Here is a 25,022-nt window from a genome sequence, read left to right on the forward strand (position 1 = left end):
GACAGACAGACAGCTTTTATCAGATGTTATCTCATCTTATCATGTTACTGTCAGGGGTGGACTTTGTTTTTCATGGTTCAAGGGAACTTATTATTACCCCCCCCCCCCTCTTCTTTTTTTTCTTCTTCTTTTTCTTCTTCTTTTTCTTCTTTTTCTTCTTTTTCTTTTTCTTCTTTTTCTTTTTCTTCTTTTTCTTGTTCTTTTTCTTCTTTTTCTTTTTCTTTTTCTTCTTTTTCTTTTTCTTCTTTTTCTTTTTCTTCTCTTTCTTTTTCTTCTCTTTCTTTTTCTTCTCTTTCTTTTTCTTCTCTTTCTTTTTCTTCTCTTTCTTTTTCTTCTCTTTCTTTTTCTTCTCTTTCTTTTTCTTCTCTTTCTTTTTCTTCTCTTTCTTTTTCTTCTCTTTCTTTTTCTTCTCTTTCTTTTTCTTCTCTTTCTTTTTCTTCTCTTTCTTTTTCTTCTCTTTCTTTTTCTTCTCTTTCTTTTTCTTCTCTTTCTTTTTCTTCTCTTTCTTTTTCTTCTCTTTCTTTTTCTTCTCTTTCTTTTTCTTCTCTTTCTTTTTCTTCTCTTTCTTTTTCTTCTCTTTCTTTTTCTTCTCTTTCTTTTTCTTCTCTTTCTTTTTCTTCTTTTTCTTTTTCTTCTTTTTCTTTTTCTTCTTTTTCTTTTTCTTCTTTTTTCTTTTTCTTCTTTTTCTTTTTCTTCTTTTTCTTTTTCTTCTTCTTCTTTTTCTTCTTCTTTTTCTTCTTCTTTTTCTTCTTCTTCTTTTTCTTCTTCTTTTTCTTCTTCTTCTTTTCTTCTTTTTATTTTTCTTCTTTTTATTTTTCTTCTTTTTATTTTTCTTCTTTTTCTTTTTCTTCTTTTTCTTTTTCTTCTTCTTTTTCTTCTTCTTTTTCTTCTTTTTCTTTTTCTTCTTTTTCTTTTTCTTCTTTTTCTTTTTCTTCTTTTTCTTTTTCTTCTTTTTCTTTTTCTTCTTCTTCTTTTTCTTCTTCTTCTTCTTATCCTCCTCCTTCTCCTTCTCCTTCTTCTCCTTCTCCTCCTTCTCCTCCTTCTCCTTCTTCTCCTTCTTCTCCTTCTTCTCCTCCTCCTCCTCCTCCTCCTCCTCCTCCTCCTCCTCTCCCTCCTCCTCTCCCTCCTCCTCTCCCTCCTCCTCTCCCTCCTCCTCTCCCTCCTCTCCCTCCTCCTCTCCCCCCTCCTCCTCCTCCTCCTCCTCCTCCTCAAGAAGAAATATAAGGGAAATTATACTTTATTTTTATTTAAATAAATTTATTAATGTATATTAATGGTTTATATTTACTAAAATATTTTTTTTTTATTAACACATTGGCCATTTCCTACCAAGGTAGGGTGCCCCCAAAAAAGAAAATCTTTCACCATCATTTACTCCATCAGTATCTTGCCAGAGGCGCACGTACACTACACTTATAAAACTGCAACATTAACACCCCTCCTTCAGAGTGCAGGCACTGTACCTCCCATCTCCAGGACTCAAGTCCAGCCTGCTGGTTTCCCTAAATCCCTTCAAAAATGTTACCCTGCTCACACTCCAACAGCACATCAAGTCCCAAAAACCATTTGTGTCCGTTCGCTTCTATCTAACAAGCTCACTCATGCGTTCTGGAAGTCCAAGCCCCTCGCACACAAAACCACCTTTATTCCGTCCCTCCAACCTTTCCTAGGCTGGCCCCTACCCGCCTTTCTCTCCACTACAACCACTTCAGTAACCCCTCCTCAGCCCTTTGGATAATAGTTTTGGTAATCCTGCACCTCCTCCCAATTTCTAAACTACGAATTCTCTGCATTATATTCACACACCATATTACCTTCAGACACGACATCACTGCCTTCAGCCTTCTTTTTGCAACATTCACCACCCATGTTTCTCACCCATAGAAGAGTGTTGGTATGACTGTACTCTCATACATTCCCCTCTTTGCTTCCATATCTGAATAGATTCACCTCCTCTATAATCTCTCCCTCCAATCTGATAATCTGATATCCAATCTTTTGTTACCTAATTTTTTTGTTATCCTCATCACCTTCCTCTTTCCTATATTCACTTTTAATTTTCTTCTTTCACATACCCTACCAAATTCATTCACCAACCTCTGCAACTTCTCTTCAGTATCTCCCAAAAGCACACTGTCATCAGCGAAGAGCAGTTATGACAGCTCCTACTTTGTGTTAGATTCTTTATCTCTTAACCCCACACCTCTTGCCAACTCCCAAGCATTCACTTCTCTTACAACCCCATCTATAAATATATTGAACACCCATAGTGACATCACACATCCTTGTCTAATGCCTACTTTTACTGGGAAATAATCTTCCTATCGCCTACAGACTCTAACATGAGCCTCACTGTCCTCACAAAAACTCTTCATTGCTTTCAATAACCTACCTCCTATTCCATACATTTGCAACATCTGCCACAGTGCTCCCTTATCCACCCTGTCATATGCCTTTTCCAAATCCATAAATGCCACAGAAACCTCTTTACCCTTATCTAACTACTGTTCACCTATATGTTTCACTGTAAACACTTGGTCTATACACCCCCTACCCTTCCTAAAGCCTCCTTGTTCATCTGCTATCCTGCTCTCCATCTTATTCTTAATTCCTTCAATAATAACTCTACCATACACTTTACCAGGCATACCCAACTGACTTATTCCCCTATAATTTTTTCACTCTCTTTTGTCCCCTTTGCCCTAATACAAAGGAACTATGCATGCTCTCTGCCAACCCCTAGGTACCTTAACCTCTTCCATACATTTATTAACCCTTTTAATGTTTCAGTCGTATATATACGTCTTACGAGCCACCGTTTTTGACGTATATATACTCATAAATTCTAGTGGCTTCAAATCAAGCAGGAGAAAGCTGGTAGGTCCACATGTGAGAGAATGGGTCTGTGTGGTCAGTGTGCACCATATAAAAAAATCCTGCAGCATGCAGTGCATAATGAGGAAAAAATAACCGCCTTTTTTTTTTTTTTTTTTTTTTTTTTAATTAAAATGCCGACTTTGTGGTCTATTTTCATATAGTATTTATGGTTGTATTCTTGTTTTCTTGGTCTCATTTGATAGAATGGAAAACGTATTATAGAAATAAAGGTGATTTTGATTGATTTTACTATAAAAAGAACCTGGAAATGGAGCTCAAAGTAGGGGAAATGTTTGATTTTTGCCAGTGTTCAAAAGTAAACAAATGATGTCATTGTCCAATAAATGTCCAAGTAGCCATTCTAATATGCAGTCATGAATGGGTTGACATTATTTATACAATTATTACAATATTGCAGTAGTCTGCATAACAGTAAATCTTCTGTTTTTTGTTTGAATAAGAATTCAAAATAGAAAGAAAGAGTAATATGAGAGGGGTCTGGAGACGTGACTGATGAACAAAGAAAATGTTACTTTAGAGCCAGGAATGTGTGCATTGTTCATTTTGGACCCTATTTTATAATTATCATAGTGTTTTAATTTTCGAGAAATTGGCCAAATTGCAAATTTCTGACCATGTTATTGGGTAGTTGAAATCGGTAAATGGGCAGTTTCTTATGCTCAATCGATAGAAAAAATGGAGTTCTAAAGAAATCGCTATGAGTTTGGTCGACTGGAACAACGAAATTAGCCGAAAATAAGGCTCAAAGTGGGCGAAATCACCGATTCGCAAGTATCGGTGCGGTCGCTAACCTTGCAAGAGCGTAATTCCATCAGTTTTCCATCAAATTTCATTCTTTTGGTGTCATTATCAACAGGAAAAGCTTCTCTATCTTTTTTTTTTTTTTTTTTTTTTTTTTTTTTTTTTTTTTTTTTTGTGCGACACCAGGAGACACCTCAGAATTTGGGGTTGCGACAGTCAAGGGGTTAAGCAAAAGCACCAACCACTCCAAAACTATATCCTCACCTGCTTTCAACATTTCTTTCTTTATCCCATCAATCCCAGGTGCCTTACCCCAATTCATTCTACCCACTGCCTCACGAACTTCCACCACACTCACAACTGGCTCTTCCTCACTCTTACCTCCATAGTGGGAAAATTTATGGAATCAGTAATTGCCGAAGCAATTCGTAGCCATCTAGAAAGGCATAAATTGATTAATGAATCTCAGCACGGTTTTACAAAGGGGCGTTCCTGTCTTATGAATTTACTAACTTTCTTCACTAAGGTATTTGAGGAGGTAGATCATGGTATTGAATATGATATTGTGTATATTTACTTCAGTAAGGCTTTCGATAGAGTTCCACATCAGAGGCTATTGAGGAAACTTAACCCGTAAATGGTCCAAATGTATATATACGTTCACTACCGTACTGCCCCAGCTTTTTTGAGAAAAAAAACATTGTTGTTTTTTAATAGGAAAAAAGAGCATATGGTACCCAGGCATCCCCAGTTATTTTAATATGGTGCATAGTGAGTTCTCACACCCATTCTCACATGTCTAGACGACTCAGGCTTATCGTGGCAATGTTAAATGTAGGACACATAAAATGTATATATACATTTGGGGCACTAGTGGTAAAAACGTATATATACGTTTGGACCGTTTACGGGTTAAGGCACACGGAATAGGAGGAGAAATTTTTTCCTGGGTTGAGGCGTGGTTGACGAATAGGCAGCAGAGAGTTTGCTTAAATGGGGAGAAATCAGAATGGGGGCACGTCACAAGCGGTGTTCCACAGGGAGTCAGTGTTGGGCCCCTTGTTGTTCATAATTTACATAAACAACATAGATGAGGGAATAAATAGCGACATAAGTAAATTTGCTGATGACACCAAAATAGGCCGTCCAATTCACTCTAATGAGGACATTAAAGCACTCCAGGATGATTTGAATAGACTTGTGCAGTGGTCGGAGAAGTGGCAGATGCAGTTTAATATAGACAAATGCAAAGTTCTCAACACATATAAACTAAATAATGTAGATCTTAATATTACGGATTGCAAAAAGGATTTAGGAGTTCTGGTTAGCAGTAATCTGAAACCAAGACAACAGTGCATTAGTGTTTGCAATAAAGCTAACAGAATCCTTGGCTTCATATCTAGAAGTATAAATAATAGAAGTCCTCAGGTTGTTCTTCAACTCTATATACATTATCTTTGGTTAGGCCTCATTTAGATTATGCTGCACAGTTTTGGTCACTGTATTACAGTTTGAATATAAATGCACTGGAAAACGTACAAAGGAGGATGACAAAGTTGATCTCATGTATCAGAAATCTTCCCTATGAGGATAGACTGAGAGCCCTGAATCTGTACTCTCTAGAAAGGCGTAAAATTAGGGGGGGATATGATTGAGGTGTATAAATGGAAAACAGTAATTTTTAAAGGGAATGCAAATAGCATGCTAAAAATATATAACATAGACAGGACTTGCAGCAATGGCTTTAAACTGGAAAAATTCAGATTCAGGAAGGATATAGGAAAGCATTGGTTTGGTAATAGAGTTGTGGATGAGTGGAACAAACTCCCGAGTACCGTCATAGACGCTTAGACATTGTGTAGTTTTAAAAATAGGTTGGATAAATACATGAGTGGGTGTGGGTGGGTGTGAGTTGGACCTGACTAGCTTGTGCTACTAGGCCGGATGCAGTGCTCCTCCCTTAAGTGACATGTCTGACCTCACTAGGTCAAGGCATTGGCTTAAGCCGGTGGGGGAATTGGAGCTGCTTTGCATAAGCCAGTAGGCCTATTGCAGTGTTCCTTCTTTCTTATGTTCTTATGAGGGCAAATATTCTATTAGGGGAATGGATTTGTGAAGGACCTGCCTAGTATGGGCCAACAGGCTTGCTGCAATGTTCCTCCTTTCTTATGTTCTTATCTTCCTTATGTATTGCGGTAATTAATTTCACAGCAGTGAGATGGGCACAATGACCCTTGGGCCATCACAACTTGCCCAACATAACAATTCATAATAAACTCAGGTTTTCTTGTGAGTTTATCATTTTTACATATTTTTGGGTGGATATTACACTGGACATATTTATTTAGTAAAAGATCTTGTCTATTGGCTGGTAATATAATAGATTGGTAATATATTGCATTTTTCCATATGTTTGCAAGTGATTGTGGTTGTGGTGGTGCCATGTGATAGTTGTAGAACTGCCTGTCATATGTTTGTACAGGTATTGTACAGGGTCACATCAGCCCTCTCCACACCTTTCTAAAACAAGCAATGATATTTTTTTTTTTATGGGTCTAATGAATGTAACCTCATTCCATATATTCTGTACTTTTATTTAGACAATTTTTTATTAGACACCATTTTCAGGACTGTAACTACCTAATTGATGATTGACTAGAAATTCATGCGTGTGTGTGTGTACTCACTTATATGTGGCTTTAGGGACCAAGTGTGTGTGTGTGTGTATGCATATACATATACATATATTTTCAACAGTGTGACTGTCTCCCACTGAGGCAGGGTGACCCAAAAAAGAAACACTTTCACCATCATTCACACATAATCAGTGTTTGCAGAGGTGCACAGATTCAACAGTTCATATGTCATTCCAAACAGCAAATATCCCAAAGTCCTCCTTTAAAGTTTAGGCATTGTATTTCACACCTCTAGGACTCAAGTCTGGGTAACCTGTTTCCCTGAATCCCTTTACAAAATATTACCCTACTCACACTCAACAGCCCGTCAAGTCCTAAACACCATTCGTCTCCACACACTCCTATCTAACATGCTCACACATGCCTGCAGTATGTGCAAGCCTCTTGCACACAAAACCTTTTTTATCCCCTCCCTCCATCCTTTCTTAGGAAGACCCCTACCCCTCCTCCTCTCCACTACAGATTTATACACCCTCCAAGTTATCCTGTTTTGCTCCACCCTCTCTAAATGACCAAATCACCTCAACAACCCCTCCTCTGCCCTATGAATAATACTTTTAGTAACTCCACACCTCCTCCTAATTTCCACACTGCGAATTCTCTGCATAATATTTACACAACACATTGCTCTTAGACACAACATCTCCTCTTCCTCATTCATAACCCATGCTGCACACCCATATAAGAGTGTTGGTACCAATATACTCTCTTGGATAATAGATAATGTTCTTTGTCTCCGCAAATGCCTCAATGCACCACCCACCTTTTTTCCTTCGTCAGTTCTATGGTTTACCCCGTCCTTCATAAACCCATCCGCTGACAAGTCTACTCCCAAATATCTAAACACATTAACTTCTTCCTTACCCCCTCCCTCCAATGTGATATCTAATTTTTCCTTATCTGAATCGATTGATATCCTCATCACCCTACTCTTATTTATGTTCACTTTCAACTTTCTACCTTTACACACCCTCCCAAACTTGTCCACTAACCTTTGCAACTTCTCTTCAGAATCTCCCAAAAGCACAATATCATCAGCAAGAAAGTAACTGTGTTAACTCCTATTTTGTATTTGAATCCACATTATTTAATCCCACCCCTCTCCCCAACACCCTTGCATTTACTTGTTTTATAACCCCATTTATAAATATGTTAAACAACCATTGTGATATTATGCATCCCTGTCTAAGACTTACTTTTACCTGAAAGTAATTTCCCCCCTCTCTCCTACACACCCTACCCTGAGCCTTACTATCCTCATAAAAACTCTTCACAGCATTTAGCAGTTTACTACCTATTCCATACACTTGCAGCATCTGCCACATTACTACCCTATCCACCCAATCATAAGCCTTTTCTAAATTCATAAAAGCAACTAAAACTTCCCTACTTTTGTCTAAATATTGTTCAGTGCACTTGATCTACACATCCCCTGCCCATTCTACAGCTTATTTGTTCATCTGTGATCCTGCTTTCTGTCTTACCTCTTATTCTTTCAGTATTAACCATACCATATGCTTTACCAGGTATACTCAGTAGGCTTATTCTGCTATAATTTTTACATTTCTCTTTTGTCCCTTTACCCTTTATATAAAGGAATTATTCATTCTCTTTGCCAGTTCCTAGGCACCTTCCCCTCTTTCATACATTTATTGAACAAAAGTACCAACCATTCTAAATTATATCCCCATCTGCTTTTAACATTTCTTTCATAATTCCATCTGTTCCAGCTGTTTTACCCCCTTTTCATTCTATCCAGTGCCTCATGCACTTCTTCCACATTCACATCCAGCTCTTCTTCACTCCTAAAACATGTTATACCTCCCTGGTCAGTGCATGAAATCACTGCCTTCCTCTCTTCATCAACATTTAACAGTTCCTCATCTTCCCAGTACCTCCAACTCCCTATCTACTCTATTTTCAACTGTCAGGTCCATTTGTTCCCTAGGCTTTCTTAATCTATTTATCTCACTCCAAAACTTTTTCTTATTCAGCAAAATTTGTTGACAGCACCTCACCCATTCTATCATTTGCTCTCTCCTTTTGCACTCCCACACCACTCTCTTCACCTCTCTTTTACACACACACACACACACACACACACACACACACTGCAACCAAAATTAGGTGAATACACATACACACACACGCATGCATGCATGCATGCATGCATGCACGCAGGCATATACAGTATACTGTCAATTAACTTTGTAGATACGTTCCTGAAAACTAACTGTAGGACAAAATTGTGTAAAAGAAATTGAAGAACTTATGAGAAAAAAGGGTTATGTTCTTTGTATCCCCAAAAATGCCAAACATCTCTTTATTAGGTCTCCAGATCTTAAAAAAAAATAAAAATTACAATGTGTGTATTGTCATGACTTATTATGTTTCATGCATTGCTTAAAGCTACAGATGTTACAGAAATAATATTTCTTACCTTAAATCGTTGTTGCTGGTGTTTGTAGATGACTAAAGAGATTGGAGAGGGATGCTGTGGATGGTTGAGATTATTGCACTAAAGTCAGTGGTTTTACTGGAGAATGGATAAATTCTGTAATGCATCTCTGGTCTCTTTTTTACTCTGCAGTACTACTGCTGATGGTAGGACATCAGGTGCTCTAGATCCTGTTTCAGAGTACTGCTTCTAAATTTGTTAGGGCCCTCCTCAGTGAAAATGTCTGCTAGTTTAGCAGCACTGTGGAGCTGCTCATGTAAGTGTTGCAATGTTAACTGTTGTTCTTGAGGTTCTTCATCTGTTATCTGCCTCCCTTGTGTCTGTGCACTCCTGTCTTCCTCATCTTCTAAGAGCTCATTCTCATCATCGTCCTTCATATCTTCAAAGAGATCATCTGGTAACCTCCTTGCTAGCTAAAATGTTTTCCTGCACTTGACTCAAGGAAGGGAAAACCAGTGAAAGAGTTAACTACAGAAGGTCATAACTTTCCCCAGCCTTCATCACTTTTCTTGTGTAGTTACACTTGAATGACTTAATAACTCTATGATTCAATGGTTGTATTATCTGGAGGTAAATATACAACTTTTACATGTGGGGTAACATCCAGCAAGGCTTCTGGATGAGTGCAAGAATTATCAAGAGTGAAGAGAACCTTGAATGTAAAGGTTCTTGCTGTGCAGGTAAAACTTGACTTCAGGGATAAAGTGATGCTTATACCAGTCAGTAAACATTTCTTCTGTCATCCATGTTGACTGGTTTGACCTCCAAATTACTGGTAAGATGCTTTTATCCACACCTTTCATAGTACGAAGATTCTTGGAATGGTAAATAACCACGGGCTTACACTTGAAATCATCTGATTCATTACTGCAAAGGAGCAAGGTGAAGCAATCCTTTTCTGCCTTGAATCGTGGATCATTTTTCTCTTGCTGACTGATTTAAGTTCTTGTTGGCATTTTCTTACAAAACATGTGTCTCATCAGCATTAAATATTTGCTGTGGCTCGTAGCCACCCTCAGAAATAATTTTCTGCAATTCAGTAGGGAAATTACTTGCTGCTGTGTGATCAGCTGAAGCATTTTCCTATTACATGGAACCAGCCAATGCTAAACACACACACACTTGTTCAGGCCTTCATTCATCATCACACACTGTTTTATACAACTGTAAGGCTTTTTCCTTAATTAAGATGAAATTAAATGGTGTCCCTTTCTTCATTTTTTGTTCAATCCACTCAAGCATTAAGTTTTCTGTTTTATTTACCTGTTGTGATCATTGTGTCATTTTTTTCAGAAGGTAACAACCTAGGTTATTCTTTGCACAACCCCGTATATTTGCCATATTCTTTAATTATATGAACCAACACTTCATTAAAACCATAGGCTCTCGCTGTCTCCACAACACATGCACCCTTTTAAGCTTGTCTAATATCTCGATTTTCGTCATAACACCAAGACTTGAATGCTTAAACTTTTTCTTGCCACTTCCAGCATCACTTACATGCCTCTTGGGTACCATGGTTACTTCACAAATACAAGGTATGTTAATGAAAAGATAAAAAAATGAATCACAATCGCAGATCTGAGAATCAAATGAGATACGCATGTACAGAGCACTGAGATGTGAGAGGTGGGACGGTGGCAGTTGAGGAAGCTAGGCCTCCACCACAAAGATAGTGGCCTGACCCACAGGCAAGCTGCCCACGAGCCCACTAGATGGAGGGGAAAAGTCCCACAGCCCAACTCGTGGTGCTCACATTTAGTCCTCAGAAGTGGCACTGTGTGCATCAAATTTTATGGAGTGTTAGTTGATAATATGCCACAGTAGTGTAATAGAGAAAACAGTAGGCATCTTAAGTATGCACATCATAAGCGCATGCATGGTTTTAGCAGACTATTTGCCTGAGAAATTCGAGAGTGCCGTATGGCCAAATACATAAAGAATTAGTCAGATTATTGTAATTTTTTATACTCTAGTGACTGGCCTGGAAACTTGTTAGACTTAAATCCAATAGAAAACATCTGGAAATTTATTAAGCATAATCTTCGTGGCATGGACATGTCCATTAGCCCAAAAATCTTCAGTGTCATTTTGCTAGTGTGGGAGGGTATTGACTTCAGTGTCCTCCATAAGTTAGCCTTATTAGTACCTAGGAGACTTAAAGGAGTGTATCAAGAAGAAGAATAATCCTATGAAATACAAGTTTAGGTGAGCAACACATATTCAGTATTATGTAATTAAAACAATAGGTTGTATTGAGATGCTGGTTTTTTGTTTATGTGCACATATGTATTTATGATACCTAGTGTGCATACAGGAGGGCTCCACTTGTACAGCAGGTTAGGTTCTGGGCTACCACTGTAAAGCGAAACATAGCCTTTTTATCCTTTCAAATGCACATAAAGGCCTGATAATATGTGAACAATAGAGCTACACATAAAAAAAATCATGTACAGTTACACATCACTTACCTTAAAATATTTTTGTCCTTTGCTTATAGTGAGTGGTGAATATATTTATTGTAGGAAGTCCTGAGTAAATGAAGAATGGGTGTAATTGAAAACCACTGCATTAGGAAAACCCTGTAAAGTGAAACACTGTAAAGTGGAACCTTCCTGTACATACATACATAAACCACATGCAGATGCACTGTACATACATAGGTAGAAGAGGAAATGTAGTACTTCTGATAAATTTTCAGATATCTAAATTTTCATCAGTTCATACATAAATTTAAAACTGCTTCATTTTTTTGTAAGAATGGAAATTGTTTTAAGCCTTATTTTATGCTAATAAATTATGCTGCACACATATTCGTGAAACAATAAGATTATGCAATAGGTGGTGATACTGGGTACATACTTAATCTCTTCTGCCTATACAATCATCTGTCAGTGCTGGAACTGAATATGTATCACTGAATGTATTATCAGGGTGTAAAGGAAGCCAGGCATGTAGTAAGTTTTGGTCTGTAATAAGTAACTGCACTGAATGATCCACACGAGTTTAGTGCTTTTTTGTGAATATAATAACAATGTGTCTATATACATGTAATCTCTATAAATATGTAGTGATTGAAAAGTACTTGAGAGTTTGACGAAGGTCAGTAGTGTTATGAGAGGCACCATAGAACTTGTTCACCATTGTTAATCATTAACAGTATACATATCAAGCACACCAGCGGTAAGTGATAAAGTGTTAAGAGTATGTAACTTGAGATTCCTTATGATAACCATAATTCTAAATCCTCATGGAGACAGACATGAAACATAAGATCAAGAACATATGTTTCAGCATCGAACCAAGATCCAGTTCAGCGGACTGCTTACTGGGGATAAGGTTGTATTGTTTTTTTTTTATTTAAACCATTCCCATCACATGTAGAATATATCAAAAGAGTTGACATGATACCAGAATAAATTAGCCTGTGATATTTAAAATGATCAGTAAAGGTTTATATGCAGACTGAATAAACTGCTACACTTTTTCTGAGATCGTATTTTCTTGTGAAAACATCAAAACACAAATGGTAAAGAAAACATACCATACACGTGTATTTGGACTTATACAGTGGACCCCCGGTTTACGATCAGCTCCCAATGCGACCAATTATGTAAGTGTATTTATGTAAGTGCGTTTGTACGTGTATGTTTGGGGGTCTGAAATGGACTAATCTAATTCACAATATTCCTTATGGGAACAAATTCATTCAGTAATGGCACCTGAACATACTTCTGGAATGAAATAATATCGTAAACCAGGGGTCCACTGTAATAATGTTTCAGTGTAAACTTCTGCACCTTCTTTTTGTGTGTTTTGCAATTTCACTTCAGCCTTGTAAAAAAATTTGTGTTTAATAAATATGCTTACCACAAAGACTTTTCTTTTTCTGAAAGACATGATGAAAAACTATTTATTTAATATTATTTCCATGTATATAGGTAAATTTAAAAATGGTAACAGTCACTGTGAAGGCAATAGGTCACATGAATTTTGACCCTCTTTACAATATGTACTGTACACAGATATCATTCTTGCTTAAGAATAACTTGATCTCAATTTATGTATATTTCAGGTACATAATTGGCATTTCTCTCTAAAATACAATATATGTCATGGTAGTTACTTTACCCTAATCATTGTTCCTTATCCATATTCATTATTACTCCTTGAACTGTATCCAGTGTAGTGCTGCAACTGACGATTGTACCCAACGTACTAGTATGCACAATTTTTCATACCTTCAAAGCTGCCACCTGCCAGTATTTTTGACCTTAGGACAACTCTTTGGGTGTTCTACATTCTCTTCATACTTTTGAAAAAAAATCTAAGGCCTTGAAGGTCAACACAGTGCATCTTTGTTAACTATGCAGATGATGACTATGCCTCTGACATACTTAGCTCACCTAGCTAGCATAATTTAACAATGAACCAGGAGCTGTTGTTCCACCACCAGCAAACAGTGTGTGCAAGTGACACAAAGATGACTTATTCATTCCAAATTTATTACATTTTCATGGTAATAATGGAATTGAGCCAGAAAACACACTAAGTAGATTTAACCCAATAATATTAAACAATACAACATATCTCCATGAGTATTACACCTTGAAACAATTGTAATAGTATAAGATTTTGTTTTAAATATATATGTTTTACAGTAGTCTGGGAGGTACACAGGTTTTATGGTCTCAGAATGTTTTTATAACTCAGTATATTTCCTCAGACCTAAATATATAACATAAATAATTAGGATAACCCAATATAGTCAAACAAATTGACTCATCTCCATGGGGAAGTGAAAAAGAATTCTTCCTTCGTGAACCATGCACGTTGTAAAAGGTGGCTAAAATGCTGGGAGCAAGGGGCTAGTAACCCCTTTTCCTGTATAAATTACTAAATTTCAAAAGAAAAACTTTCTTTTTTCTTTTTAAGTCACCCTGTCATGGTGGGATATGGCCAGTTCGTTGAAAAAAAAAATTATACACTATATTCCAAGTAGAGCAATGTTTGATTAAGTATTTCCCCTTGTTTCAAGTGCTAAAACATTTCTAAACACATTTAACCCTTAAACTGTCCACACATAGATCTACACTGACGTGCGTAACGCTCCGAATGTAGATCAACATTTTATTTTTCATTTCTTCAAAACTGGCGCAATAGGCCTGAGTCACCTAGACATGAGACTCTGGGTCAGCACACTCAGTGTGCAGTGTGAAAAAATCGGGAACGCTGGGGTAACGCATGGTAAGACCAGTTAGTTTCAGCTCCATCTTGGGTCAACATCATGGCAAACCCCCGTGATTCACTCACGCCCTGTCACATCAGCACTCTACTATTCTTGTGAAGTGATACAGAACGCAAGTTTAGTGGATTTGACATTGATATAGCCACTAATAATCAGGGAATTAGTGAAAATATTGATGACAACCTAGATGACCCACAGCCCATCACCTCTGGGGTGGACAGTGTGGCCATACCAGACACTCAGCCCAGCATTTCTGAGGTGACCAGTATGACCACAACAGACCCTCAGCCCAGCACCTCTGGGGTTTCTAGTGTTACTACCCAAAGGCAACTCCGCAAGAGGAAATTATCATTTTCCGTGTGTTATGGTGATGGCGATTGTGACAGTGATATAAGTGACAATGATGAAATAGATTTTATGCCCATAGAGGAGTTGTCGAGTGAAAGTGATTATCAATATTCCCCATTGAAACGTACTTTCAGGAGGCATCGGCTATGTTCAGGCAGTGTGCCATATGCAGTCGGCAAGGGTCGTGGCAGGTCATGATCCAAAACCCCTGCCACTGATAGTGATAGTGATCATCAAGGAGAGTATACTGGGCTGGAGGAAGAAGGGGGGTGGCATGGTGCCTGGACCTCATGGCGTGGTGGGTGGGCAGACAAAGGGCTGCCCGGCACCCTCTCAGGCATGTGCTGCCTCCACACCTGTCCCTCCTCCTGCTCCTCAATGCCCCATGCCACAGGTCCACCCTGCACCAGGTGACCACAAATGGAACTGGACAGAAAGTACACCATTTGTGCCACATCCTTTCAATTTTGATGCCAGTAGAAGTGGCATCATGCCACACTGTCCCATCACAAATGAGTCTACAGGGTTTAACTATTTTCAACTATACTTTGATGAGCTGATAATGAACCTGATTGTTACCCAGACCAACATGTACTACTGGTATACAATGGACCACACTGATGTTTCAGAATCATCCTGGCTGTGCAGGTGGAAAGATACAACTGTGGCTGAAATGTATTTATTCCTTGGCACTGTCATGCTTATGCCACACACATATAAGAGAAATATAGCACACTACTGGTCCACAGACTACTTCATCAGCACTCCAGTCTTCCCTGACCTCTTTCCCTGCAACAGATTCACTCTGTTGCTACGAATGTTGCACTCCTCAGAGAGGAATACGCCAAACCGAAATGACCTCCTATACAAAATCTTGGAATTTTTTTTGTATGTGAAGCAAAAATTCAGTGCCTACTTTTATCCATTCAAGAACATTGTTGTTGACGAGTCCTTGGTTCTGTTCAAGGGACAATTGTCATTCAAACAATATATACCAAACAAATGTTATAGCTCTGGTATAAAACTCTTTGTTATGTGTGACTGTGAAACTGGTCTTGTGTTGGATGTCATTATCTACACAGGGAAAAACACACTTGGCGATACCGGGCAGATCTTGTTCGCAGGATGATGGAGCCATACCTTGGCAAGGGCCATACATTGTTCACTGATAACTGGTATACAAGCCCTATGCTTGCTGATTTTCTACATGTGAATAATACTTATATATGTGGAACAGTGAGAAGAAGTAGAAAACACATGACAAGGTTCACTGGAGGAAGTGTAGTGCAAGCGTTTCACGCCAATGACATCATGGCATTGATGTGGCATGGCAAATGGGACGTGAAATTGCTGTCAACCATCCACAGAAACGAGATGGTACAGACAGACAGAGCAGGTTCAACAATGAACCTGTTGTAAAGCCAGCCGCTGTTGTCGACTGTACGAACAATATGCAACAAGTTGACAAGTGTGATATGATGATAGGATTTGTTGACTGTGTACATAGGAGTCGCAAGTGGTATATAAAAGTGTTTTTGCGCCTTGTAGACATTGCAATGCTCAATGCCTTCAACACGTGCGAAATAAAGACTGGGAAGCGACAACGATATGTGGAATTCACCCTCAATGTCATCATGCAGATAGCGAAAATGTATGGTACCATACCCGTACCTGCTACTCCACAGCGACCTGTCACCCCACAAGCAGAGGGGGAAGTGCCCAACAGAATAATTCCCTAACTATCACTGCCTGATACCGATACCATCTACCCCAAAGAAGAAGTGTGTTGTGTGTTCTCACACTACAAGGCAACCCCAAGTGTGAAAAGACACACGATTCATATGTCAACAATGTGGGGTGGCACTCTGTATGAATCCATGCTTTTTCGAGTATCTTACAGTGGTGCACTTCTAGAAACATATATGGGACCTCTAAATACCTTGTATAAATATGTAAACAATAGTATGTGATTGAACCAGGTGTACAAATTCATCTATCAGTGTGAACATGTGTGTTTGTGACAGTATGATTACTAATTCAGTATCAATCATTTGTGTCTCTACAAGAATTGGCTATGAAATAAAAAGATCTGCAACAATACATTATTATCATAACATGAAAAAAAAACAAAAAAAAAAATAGAAAAGATTTGGAAAAAAATGATAAATGTTTATTTCTGCAAGCGGCAGTGCTCCATGTTGCTGACACCTCATCATTTAGCACCAACTTCGCAGGCTTATATCTCGGTAAGTACTGGCCCTAAATTTTTTTTTTTATCCTATAACATTCATAAAAATCCACTCTTCATTTAAAAAATTCTTTTTTTTTTTTTTTTCCAAAATACAGTGGTACCTCAGGATACGAACAGTTCAAAACATGAACAGTTATGTAAGAGTATTTGTGTAAGTGCTTTTGTAAGTGTATTTTTGGGAGTCTGAAACAGATTAATCTAATTTACATTATTCTTCATGGGAACAAATTTGTTTGGTATCAGCACTTGAACAGCCTTCTGGAATGAAATAAGTTTGTATCCCAAGGTACCACTGCATTTGGAGCACTACACAGGTGGATGTAGTTCTATGTTTGAACAGTTTAAGGGTTAATATAAAAAATAGTGTACATACTGTTAAACATTAAAAGCAATTAAAAAACTGAAAAAGTCATAATTTGGCATCCAAAAATTTTAAGAACATAAGAAAAAAGGAACACTGTAGCAGGCCTACTGGCTCCTGCAAGGCACATCCAAGTATCCTACTGGCTTAAGGGAGGGGCGAGCCATTTTAAAGTGATCAGGAAATTAAGACTGAAAAAGTATGGAAAAAGATGTTTTCTTACTGAAAAATAGTGCAAAATTCTGGCAACATTTTGATGTAATCAACTTGTTTCTATCATATGTCTAAGTATGTTTTTCATTAAATGTATTTTTTGTCATCAAAAATACATGTTGGCAGTTAGTGTTTTTTTTTTTCCTCCAAAAATTATGATTTTTATAATTGTTTCATTCTAAATACTCTACATGGCAACTTCTGTGCTGGCTAAAGTATAGAGCACGGTCAGTGTCTCCCTTAGTAGCCTGCAGGTTGTCAACAAGGACGAAGTAGTGCAACACGCTGAGATTTGGCGTGTCGTAGCCGTAGAGTTTCACACCAAACAATAATAATAATAACTCAGAAATAAGTTATTGACATTGTCTTCCTTTTTCTGCATTAAGTATTAATAGGATTGAACTCACTCTCAGGGTCGAAAAATTTAAAAAAAAAAAAAAATAATTTTTTTCTTATGAAATGATAGAGAATCTTTTCCTGATGTTAATGGCACCAAAAGTATGAAATTTGATTGAAAACTTAGGGAATTATGCTCTCACGAACTTAACGGTCTCGACTATATTTACGCATCTGCGATTTCACCCACTTTGAGTCCTGTTTTTGACCAATTCCAATGTTCCAGTCGACTAAAATCATAGCTATTTCACTAGAGCTCCATTTATTCTATCGAATAAGTACAAGAAACCGCCATTTACCGATTTCAACTACCCAATGAAGTGGTCAAAAAATGGCAGTTAGGCCAATTTCACACAAATTTCAAAAGATGCCAATTTCAAAATAGGGTCCAGAATAAACAAGACAGACATTCCTGGCACTAAAATAACATTTTCTCTGTTCATTAGTAACGTCTCTAGGCCCCTCTTATATTACTCTTTCTTTCCATTTTGAATTTTTATTCTCAAAAAATAAAGATTTACTGTTATGCAGACTACTGCATTATTGTAAAAATATTATAAATAATATCAGCACACTTGTAAAAGAATATTAGACTCACAAGTTGATGTGTATTGGACGTGTGGCGTGATTTGTTTAATCTTGAACATTGGCAAAAATCAAATATTTCTGCTACTTAGAGCTCAATATCAAGATACTTTTCATTGTGAAACAAATCAAAATCATCTCTATTTCTGTAATTTATCTTCTATTCTATCAATTGAGACCAAGAAAATGAGAATACAATCATAATTACCATATGAAAATATACTGCAAATTCACCTTTTTAAACCAAAAACATGGAGTTTTTCTTTTTTTCTCTCATTATGCACTGCATGCTGCAGGATTTTTTTATACTGCTCACACTGACCACACAGACCCATTCTTTCATATGTAGGCCTACCAGCTTCCACTCAATTTAAAGGTGCTAGAATTTACGCGTACAAGTGTGGCACCAACCCTGAAAGAGTTAAAGAGGAATTTAAAAAACTCTGATTGGAGATCAGGCTCTTGATCGTCATGATTAGGGATCAAGCTCTTCATCATCATGAGGATGCCATTTTGCAGGAAGAGAACACCAGTGTTCTCTTCTCATAAAATGGCATCCTTGTATCATATCTCTTCGTGTGTTACTAGACATCCTTCCTTATGTAGTATGTATGGAAGAATGTTTTTTTTTACCGAATAAAAATTTATATAGAAGAGCCAAGTTGTTTGACCGATATAAATTTTATAACATAATGCTCCAGTTGAACCAGCTATAATTTATGCATGCTACAGTACTTATACTGTACACTGCATATAATTTCCACATGTGTCACTCTGTTTTCTAAGCAGCAGTATGTATACTTGATACCCTGTTTAAGAACTTAATAGAATTGTACAAGTATTCATCAGGCTATGAACTCCAAGGAAGCAAAAAAAAAGTCATTATGGAAACATTAGATCAGTTTGGCCGCTTTGTACTGGTAAATTTTTTATACATGTATGACGTGATTTTTCTTGGTTATTAAAATGTGTAGCATTATTTTTAAGAAAGACTGGGTATTTACGGATTTTTTTTTTAGGAAGTACTCTTTATAAATAAACAACAAACTCAGTGAAATGATGAAAGAGATATACTGTAGTAACAAAGTTACCAACAAAAATTTGTGTTTTGTTACAGACATACTGTGACCCTGCACGGCCAATCCTCAAGTGTCCTCAGTGTCCTAACTCTTCATTCAGCTGCAATCAGACCTTCCGGCGCCATCTTCGTCTCCACACAGGAGAACGGCCCTTCCAGTGTCCACATTGTTTCTATGCTGCCTCACGAAAGGAACACCTCGCCTCTCATCTCTTCCGTCGCCACAATCCTCCACCTGATAGTCTCATTGCAGAAAGTGGCCAATAGAGAGCATGTATTTGGCTATTAATAAATGTAAAGTACTGTACTCAGTTTATGTGGTACATGTTTGAAGCTTAACAGGAGGACTTGAATATAAGGCAAGCTATTGGAAAGTCAGTTGCATACAGTACTACAGTTTTGGAAAGACCAAAAAACTATATGGGTGACTCCTTAGAATACATGTAGTGTACCTCCTAAATGTTGTGGATGTTTTCAAAACCCATTATGTTAATGAACATGGAGACTTCAGATATTGAAAGTTTTAAGGTCTTACTAAGTATGTTTTAGTATTCATAGAATCTTAACCATGATGCATTCCTGTCAAAAGATAATTAGTTATTGGCACATACTATGTAATACATATGTGATCTAATGAAAATAAGGCAGCATTATTATTTTCAATGACAGCTTTCTGGATAAGAATTACAGAAGATAACATTTGTCTTTGGGAAATATAAAGATGATGAGTTCACATAAAGCTGTTTTGGCATCAAATTCAAAATATATTGCAATGTGCAATATTTGCATTCTTAGGCAAGAAATGGACTTTTTTAATTTTAAATAAGCTCAATGTATGTATTTATCTTGGAATTGAGTAAAAGAGAACATAGTGGACAAAATTATCTAGATTATCATCTATGAATACTGTATGACTTATTTGGGTTTAGCGCTTTCTTGTGAATATGCCAATTATCTTCTGGGAACTTGGAAATATTATCACTGCTGTAATACGTGTATGTCTATGATTCCAGTGCTGGGTTTTTGACACCAGGAGACTGAAGCTGTGATAGTAATACCCGGTGTTGGTCTTCTCTTCCAGACACATGGTAACCCACTACAGCTTCGCTTCAAGTGCCCACACTGCCCCAATGCTACCTTCACCTGTACAAGTAATTTCCGTCGGCACCTGCGTCTGCATTCTGGGGAACGTCCCTATCATTGTCCTCACTGTCATTATGCTGCAACTCGCAAGGAACACCTAACTTCCCATCTCCTTCGACGTCATCCACAACCTTTGCACCATCAAGTTCTTACACATTCAGACCGTTGACTAGGGCCAGTTGAGTTATCTTCTGCACCATTTTTGAAACATCAAGTGATTTCTTAGAACAGTAGTATATGCAGCATTAAAAGTTTCAGAGTTTACAATGTACTGTTCGTATCACATTTTTTTCTTTTACTTTTGTCTGTTTTATAATGCAGTATTATCAATAGATCTTTTTTCATGAAAGACAGATATTAAAAAAAATGATTTTGCTGGTGAAATAACTATCTCTGAATATTATGAACATACATGAAGAAATTACAGTAGTGGTTTTACTAAGATGTTCATTGTATTAATTTTTTTTTTGCTTTGAAGTTTGAGGTAAGCATTACTTTACTTGAATGTGGATGTCAAAATCTACTTACATATGTTTCAGCAAAATAGTAGATTCACATGATCAAATCATTAGTTACAAGTGCATAAATATATTTTGCTATTTTCACTCAATGATAGTGTGATTTGCAATGGTGAAAAGATTTCATCATGTAAAGAAAGATATCTGTCTCCTGTCTTTAATGATTTGATTACATATTTTCATATTGAATTGTACCATAAAATGTATGTAACACAGCTTCGAACTAAAATGTAAATAAATGAGAAATATTAGACTCAAAAGGTAATGTACACTTATTTTATGCTACACAATCTAGAGCATGAGCAAAATTACTTTATCTGGCTCATGGTGCTTTAACTGCTATGGTTAAATGTGCCTCAGGTTTAGATGGAAGTTGGAATAAATAGTTTATTGTGAACATAAATGATCCCTGAAATTGTGTAAATAAAATTTTTGTAAAGTAATAGTGACTTGTACACTGTTGTGTATTAACCCTCAAGAAACAGTTTTGACTTAATGAAGCTCTTCTTTATAAATTTTCTCCTTTATTGTAATACATGTATAATCATTTAGTTTTTTAATATAACACCTGAAATTCAGTTTGTTGCATCTCATTGGAAAATGTTAAATCTCTTATTATCAAAGTTTTCATCAGTTGTATTTTTACCCTTGTCAAGTGTAAGGCAAGTTAAGAGTTTATATTTGATTAATATCTTAGATGGTATATAATAATGCTCCAGCAAAGGCAATTTGGTGAGACAGTGAATTAGTTTTGATCAAAAATTTAGACTAACAAAGAGTTCCAGGGTTAATTAAAGAGTTGGTGTCTACAGCAACTTCGTTTTACTTCTTGTTGATTCCCTTAGACCATTGTTCCTGTGGCCCAGTCGCAGACTAGGCTTCCTGGCTAGTGACCTGATCAGTAAACTACTGGTGTTTGCAGCATGCAACCCAACATAGGCACCACAGCTTTAATGATCAGGAACTGATTTAAGTAGCAATTAACTTTAATTTCTATGTGGATTCACCAGTGAACGTGTAGTATAATGCAGTTAATGTATAAGCTGACTCAACTAGTAGCTTCATATCTTTTATTATTAAAATTTACACACACTAGTTTTTGTCTTTGTTTTTATATATATATATATATATTCTCCTTGGGGAAGTCGAACAGAATTCTTCCTCCGTAAGTCATGCATGTCGTAAGAGGCAACTAAAGTGCTGGAGCAAGGGGCTAGTAACCCCTTCTCCTGTATACATTACTAAAGTTATGAAGAGAAACTTTTGTTTTCCTCTTTGACCCACCCTGCCTCAGTGGGATACGGCTGGTTTGTTGAAAGAAGAAGATATATATACAGCCTATCCTCACTTAGCAATATTTACCAATGACTCGGACTTACGACGAGCTTTCTGACCAGTATGCATACCTAAATAATGCATATAAAAGCTGATTTCCTCTGCGTATAGAGGCATGGTTGACAAATAGGCAGCAGAGAGTTTGCATAAATGGGGAGAAATCAGAGTGGGGAAGTGTCACGAGCGGTGTTCCACAGGGGTCAGTGTTGGGCCCCCTGCTGTTCACAATCTACATAAACGACATAGATGAGGGCATAAAGAGCGACATCGGCAAGTTTGCCGATGACACCAAAATAGGCCGTCGAATTCATTCTGACGAGGACATTCGAGCACTCCAGGAAGATTTGAATAGACTGATGCAGTGGTCGGAGAAGTGGCAGATGCAGTTTAATATAGACAAATGCAAAGTTCTAAATGTTGGACAGGACAATAGCCATGCCACATATAAACTAAATAATGTAGATCTTAATATTACGGATTGCGAAAAAGATTTAGGAGTTCTGGTTAGCAGTAATCTGAAACCAAGACAACAGTGCATAAGTGTTCGCAATAAAGCTAATAGAATCCTTGGCTTCATATCAAGAAGCATAAATAATAGGAGTCCTCAGGTTGTTCTTCAACTCTATACATCCTTGGTTAGGCCTCATTTAGATTATGCTGCACAGTTTTGGTCACCGTATTACAGAATGGATATAAATTCTCTGGAAAATGTACAAAGGAGGATGACAAAGTTGATCCCATGTATCAGAAACCTTCCCTATGAGGATAGACTAAGGGCCCTGAAACTGCACTCTCTAGAAAGACGTAGAATTAGGGGGGATATGATTGAGGTGTATAAATGGAAGACAGGAATAAATAAAGGGGATGTAAATAGTGTGCTGAAAATATCTAGCCTAGACAGGACTCGCAGCAATGGTTTTAAGTTGGAAAAATTCAGATTCAGGAAGGATATAGGAAAGTACTGGTTTGGTAATAGAGTTGTGGATGAGTGGAACAAACTCCCAAGTACCGTTATAGAGGCCAGAACGTTGTGTAGCTTTAAAAATAGGTTGGATAAATACATGAGTGGATGTGGGTGGGTGTGAGTTAGACCTGATAGCTTGTGCTACCAGGTCGGTTGCCGTGTTCCTCCCTTAAGTCAATGTGACCTGACCTGACTAGGTTGGGTGCATTGGCTTAAGCCGGTAGGAGACTTGGACCTGCCTCGCATGGGCCAGTAGGCCTTCTGCAGTGTTCCTTCGTTCTTATGTTCTTATGTTCTTATTCTGTTTACTACAATATACAATACACTACTGTATAAACATTTAAAAATATACTAAAAATGTTATAAATGGTGCAAAAGTAACATTAAAACATTATCAAACATGGTTGACACAATCCCACTACCATTATATTATGCTCCTTGCTTAGTGGCGAATTCGTTTACCCACGTGGTCTTAGGAACGGAACTCCGTCATTAAGTGAGGAGAGGCTGATGCAGGGCCCTCCTGATCAGGTGTTTACATTGAAGCATATGTGTGAACAGTATTTAGATAAAGGTAGGGAAGTTTTCATTGCATTTATGGATTTAGAATAGGTATATGATAGAGTGGATAGGGGAGCAATGTGGCAGATGTTGCAAGTACGTATATGGAATAGGTAGTAAGTTACTAAATGCTGTAAAGAATTTTTATGAGAATAGTGAGGCTCAGGTTAGAGTGTGTAGGAGAGAGGGATTACTTCCCAGTAAAAGTAGGTCTTAGACAGGGATGTAAGTCCGAGTCATCGGTAAACGAATACGTCGCTAAGTGAGGAGAGGCTGTGTATATAAAATATAATATATATTCTAGTATGTACCATACATAGGACATTGAAGACTTAATTTTTAAATAAATTTTAAAGTAAAACAATGCACCTTAACCATCAGCTTGTCTAATATCAAGGAAATAATCATATTCTATGGAGAAAAAATATTTAATATCTTAATTTGCATTGTAGTATTTTATTGACACCCTGATGTTTTTACACTTTCTACCTTCCTGTCGCAAAGTTTCGCCTTTAATGTATATGATGTGTTGTGTATAGTAAGGGCGAACAGTACATCTTTCCTGTGGTAAACAATTCCTTGAAATTCTGTGGTTTTCTGTATGTAGAAAATAATAATAAAAATTTAAAAACATTGTGATTTAATTATTTTTACATGTTTCAGTAGTTACTCAAATTCCCACTCTGTTCAGCCTTCCCACTGCCAGTCCCTCATATTCACCACAACTTGTTAACAGACTCATTTACTATACCATTTATGACTTCTTCCTTTCATTCTTGTGCTCAACCTCCACAGTGCAACTTTTCCTCTTAACTACACAACACTTGTAACCCTTTCACTGTCTTCCACATAGATCTACATTACTGACACCAGGGTCCTTCATGAAGATCCATGTCCTGAGCTCAGTTCACTCAGATAAACTGTGAGTGGTAAATTTTGGCCTAGATATGAAAGAATGGGCCTGTGTGCTGTATGTGTTTCATGATTGGAAAAGCAAAACTCTAACCCTGTGTTTGGTTTAAAATAATGACCCATACAGCTTTAGTGCTTTTTTTGTGAATATGCTATTATAATAATGATTCATCATTGGTGTGACATGAAGAAATTCCAGCTAGCCATTCATTGACTATGCATATTGGGCTAAACTTTCTAGCAGTTTTCTTACTTTCAAGGTAATATACATTTTAAGAGGATGCCTGGCATTCAGTATCACACTATTCTTCCATTG

At 37.3% G+C, this 25,022-nt stretch overlaps 1 long non-coding RNA gene across 1 annotated transcript; it reads left to right on the forward strand.

Annotated features, from left to right (window-relative positions):
• Window positions 1–1,327: 1,327 nt before the first annotated feature.
• Window positions 1,328–24,427, forward strand: LOC128684991 (uncharacterized). Its single transcript, XR_008406459.2, has 2 exons — window positions 1,328–19,567; window positions 20,355–24,427. It is a non-coding gene; the product is annotated as an uncharacterized lncRNA (long non-coding RNA).
• The last annotated feature ends 595 nt before the right edge of the window (window positions 24,428–25,022 follow it).

Source organism: Cherax quadricarinatus, chromosome 5 (genome assembly GCF_038502225.1).
Source record: "Cherax quadricarinatus isolate ZL_2023a chromosome 5, ASM3850222v1, whole genome shotgun sequence".
Lineage (NCBI taxonomy): Eukaryota > Metazoa > Arthropoda > Malacostraca > Decapoda > Parastacidae > Cherax > Cherax quadricarinatus.